A 5,104-nucleotide genomic window follows, 5' to 3' on the forward strand; every position below is an offset into this window, starting at 1 on the left:
ACCAGATTGAATATTCAAGGGAACAAACTGTTTAAACAACCACACCAGAACATGAAATCAAACTGTTTAAACAACCTCACCATGTTATAATTTGGTTAGTTCTATTTATAATTTGCATTCCGATAACAATAAGTTGGGTGGTCGTGCTTACAAATTATCAGCCACATGCGATCCAGTCATCAGTTTACTGGTTTATTCCATAACCAGACATGAAGGACTAGCTGGACAACATGTGTGAAGCGCCTGACCTTGCTAGCCTGTCTAATGCAGGCTGTGCAAGCATTGCTGTCTATAAATCTTAGTATACACAGAAATGAGAAATATATATAGCATGCAAAACCTTTTGGGTTGCCAGTTATGTATGTGAATCTTTGGCCTTTCATGTCCAGTTTTGTACCGCGTTTCTACAAAATCCGAGAACAATAACTAGACCATGGATACTTGGCTAGGCTGGCCCGGTTCAAGCAACTGGTTTATATCATATACAATGATGCACGCACACACACACACACACACACACACACATATATATATAGGGTTGGTATCATTTAAGAACTCTAAAAAAGTTAAGAACTCTTAGGAACTCATAACAACAAAACGTTTTTAATTTTTTTTTTCTATATTAACATTATTTAAGAGTAGTTTTATCATCTTTTATATATAAATTTTTGGTTACATATATTAATCACAAGTTTACATATGTGTAAAATTTATGTACTAACAAATTTACATATGTGTAAACAAAACATAGACATGTATAAAAACTAATTTTCAAGATTCTAATCGTAAATATAGATATAAAAAATGATAACACTACACTCAAATAACACTATCATACAAAAAAATGTATATAAAACATTAGTTTTTAAGGGTTCCTTCAAGTTATTAAATAATTTAAAGGTTCTGTAATGATACTCATTATATATATATATATATATTATCAAATTTTGAACGGAAAACGGTATGATGATGGTGACACATTTGTATCAGAAAATGCAAAACAATCATTGCAGAATTAAATCATATATGAAATAAAACATGTATCAACTTTACAAGAAGTCACATGGGTTAGTTAGCAGCATCTTCTCATTATGCTTAATCAATTAGGAGATCTACGAAACTCACCATCATGAAGAATAAACGAAGAAACATGCCCACCTGTCAACCATCTCACTTCCGAGCCCAGTAAAGCTCTTTGGACCTCCAACACAGAATGCTTAAGGATGTATCCATCATCCTAACAAACCAAATACAATATTAATACATAAAATGACCAAAAGTGCATTTACATTATAAATATGTAGTTAGTACTTACAGTAGCAGCAACAAGAACAACCGCATTTGGGTTTTGGGGGATGGGAAAGCGAGTGACATTAGTGAGAGACAAAACATGTCTCATGTGCTCTTATACTTCATGGAGTTTCATGGAAGCAGAAAGATCTTGTCTTAACGTGTCCCATGCAGTTGCATGCTTCAATGCACCTTCACATAATACTACAACAGCCGAGTGTGGAGATAAAAACGGGAATGTAGCAATCGGTGTCGGGTGTAAAGATCCAACCATCGCTGCATGTACTCCACCTAAACTGAATCAAATAATTTTAAATGTCAAATCTTGACAACATATACTTAAAACTTTGAGTGATTCTCATTAAAGTAAGAATATAAATGAACCGAATATTCAGTGAAGTGTTCGCCTTAAAGTTTGTTTATTTAATAAACAAATGAAAAACTGAACATGTACAGTTTTTTTTGTTCATTACACCTTATTTATTCATTTATATCGTTTTTGTCTTTTTTGTTTACATATTCATTGATAAAATTTAAGCACCTTACAATTCAGCAATTTTATAAAATTTAAGTATCACAAATTACAATTTATTATTTTACTGTAGTTTTTAATATTTTAGGTCCAGCATATTGATGTTCATGTTTACTTTTAATTAGTGTTTTCTTAGTTATGTTCGTTCATCAATGTTCAGTTATGTTTGTTCATTTGTGTTTGTTTACGTTCGTGAATTGTTAATTTTACTATTAACGCACAAACACAATCTAACATGCTGATTTTCTTAACGAACAAACATGAACAAGAACCTTCGTTCGTTTAATCCTCCGTGTTTGATCGTTTGTTTGGTTAAAGTTAGAAGGACGAACACGCTGTTCAGTTCGTTTACAAGCCTACATGAAAGCGTACACAATAGAATTGAAAAGATACCCATGCTTAGACCACAAATGCCCATTTCCCGTAACCCGCTTCAGAATCTAACCGATGTAAAAGACTGCGCGCTTCTTCAATTGTGGTTCTTCCTGATAATAGAAAAATCACTCACACATGACAGTTTTGACCCGCCGCCTTGCAAATATGACCGCCTTTGTCCATAAAAAGGGCTGTACAGTTTTTTTAAAGAGAGTTAAAGATAATAATACATGTGCAGTTGAATCGGTTATAGGTTTGATTATTGTTACCTCTCGAGAACCATGGTTGCTATATTTTCCTTCAAAAGTGGCCTGCCAAGACGCAACCTTCGCTCAAAACTATGGTCCCCCGTACCTGAAATATAAGCAAGGGTTCATAATCAACAACAATAATTCAGCAAACCCAAACATTATAGAATTAATACATGGTGTCTATCTGCTAAGAAAAACTAACAAACATGTGTAGTAAGGAACGGGTTTGGGGACCGAGCCAGGGGCAGACCTTACCTCTATCCCAAGAGATAGAGAGACCGCACCCAAAAGGTAGAGGACAGAAAAAGAGAAGATAATCCACCCATCAAGTAAGTAACAAGGAAGAACAAGTAATGACACCTAGACAATCCAAGACAGATCTCTATACTCATTCCTAAAAATCCATAACCTTTGTCCTACGTCTCAAAACTCATGTCCCTGATATGTCCCGAAGATGCGCAAGTGTAGCAAATCCTACCTAAGCTGCTCCTCCTGCCCTCCGCTGTAAGAATATCCACGCTTCGTACCAGTGTCGTCTTCAGTGTCCTCTGCACATGATGACCAAACCATCTCAACCCCCGTCCTTTATCGTATCCACTAAGATACAGTTTGACAATTTGAGTTAATATACTTAATATATATGATATGAATAGAGATGGGCAAATTATTGACCATATTGCAATCTCTTTACCAATTCTATGATGAATGAAAGTCAACCAGCCTGAAATCTGAATGTCCCTGCAGCTTTTATTTACCAACAAGAATACTAGAAGATAAAACTTGTGGGACTGTGAATTTGATCAACTTGGTATCATAAATACATCTATTTCTGTTGGCCCTCTTCTCCTTTCGATTAGAAGTTTTGTCAAGCCGCATAAGTCCATTTTTATGCTTTAAAACAGGCTTCTTGCTAATAATCTCTTTAGGCTTAGAGTACCTGCAAGATGAACAACACAGGCCATTTTATGAGTTGGCACAAATTTGGGGGCAAGAAAAGCAACTCTAAAACTTGATATCTACTCGATTTATGCTTGTTATAAAGTTTGCAAATGAGAATGTCAAGTTTATGTTCGTCTAAACTTGAGATCTACTGTTTTATAATAACAATGCTTGAGATCTACTCGATTTCGGCTTGTTATAAAGTTTTCAAGCTTGAGTTTAGGTCAGCCTCGGAATCAGAAATTTTATTATTTAAATATAACTAGTATTTAGATCCCACGGGCGACTGACTGCAAAGGAGGTTGCAAGTAGAATACTGTCCTCTGAAACATACGGCGAACTTTTATTAAAACCAAACGATCTTTTTGTAAGTGTTGGCCCCGATCCAATTGGGGGATCGAATTGATTATACCAACCCGATATATCACAAACATAACAACCAAATTAATTGTTATCCATTAAAAATCATGATAAGAAGAAGTTTTTTAAAAAATGGGCCTCTAATACCAAACCACAAACTAACCATGTAAATGAAACAAAAAAACTGTTTTCCTAACTAACAAAAGGAAAAGGAAATCCACTCAAGCATTTGATCACGTCCTATTAGGTTCAAGTAAAGCATGTAACTTTAATTTATCACTGATTGGATCAGTGAGCATAAAACATACTTTTATTTTATGATACACCGCCTGCGCCTGCGCCTACGCCTGCCTAATTAATATTAAACATCAGTAATAAGCAAGGAAACAAACATTCTAATCTAATAGGCGAAAGCAAAACGAACAAGACCCACTGATCGAACCATCAAGAACGATAGCGTTGATCTCTGTTGTAACCATCATCAAGCTCTGGTTGAAATTGAAAAAACAAACAACAACGGAGAGAGGAGTTATACAGTTTTCACAAAGAACCAACACATGTAAAGAATTATATATTTGAATGGGAAAGAGGTCATTCAGACATCAAGATGATATCCATTTTTCAACCAAACGCTCTGTATCTGTATCAGAGCGATTCAGATATGGATCTCTGAATGGTTTCATTTAGACATGAAACAAACAAGCCCTTAAATTATAACTAGCAGTAAGCCTTGCGACGACGAAAAAGTTTTAATCTTATCACGTAAATACATAATTAAGATATCAACGAATATTATGATCATATGGTCAAAGATGGGTGGGTTGAGGGGAAAATTATCAAAACTTGTACATTGATGCATAATAGACTTGTATATTATAATTGATAAGTCGGTATTGAGCAAAATTATCAAAACGGCGACAAAAATATGTGTGTCGCAACGGTAAGTCAATTTTTTTTATATATCATAATATATTAGAAAATATGGATATAATAAGAATTTTAAATAATGTTTTCAAATTGAGGGTTAAAGATGATGGGGGCAATCACGTAAAATAATTTAAAATTTACAAAATGTAATTAAAGTTAAAGGATAAAAATTGTAACAAATTTAAATAAAATGGAAAGACACATGATATTTAATATCACAATGATCCTTTTAACCGTCTTTATGCTTATACTATGTGCTTTATAAGTAGTAAAACTGTTAAAATCAACACTCTTACTTTTGCATATTACTCCTGCATTATATATAATAATCGGGTGCCCGTGCGATGTCGCGGGGCATGCATGTAAACACAACATTAAATACATAACTGGCATTAGTACGCGCCTAACCTCGCATCAGCATGCGTGTAAC

At 34.4% G+C, this 5,104-nt stretch overlaps 1 pseudogene across 1 annotated transcript; it reads right to left on the reverse strand.

Moving 5' to 3' along the window:
- Positions 1 to 1,099: 1,099 nt before the first annotated feature.
- On the reverse strand, positions 1,100 to 3,410 carry LOC143571456 (uncharacterized; annotated as a pseudogene). Its single transcript, XR_013142099.1, has 5 exons — positions 3,386 to 3,410; positions 2,467 to 2,551; positions 2,216 to 2,388; positions 1,316 to 1,581; positions 1,100 to 1,237 (listed from the first exon to the last, which is right to left on the reverse strand). The product of XR_013142099.1 is annotated as an uncharacterized LOC143571456 (transcript).
- Positions 3,411 to 5,104: the final 1,694 nt, after the last annotated feature.

The sequence above is a fragment of the Bidens hawaiensis genome, unplaced genomic scaffold (genome assembly GCF_021521415.1).
Source record: "Bidens hawaiensis isolate Kalapana, Puna unplaced genomic scaffold, B.hawaiensis_p1.1 tig00025377_1, whole genome shotgun sequence".
In the NCBI taxonomy this organism is placed as follows: Eukaryota; Viridiplantae; Streptophyta; class Magnoliopsida; order Asterales; family Asteraceae; genus Bidens; species Bidens hawaiensis.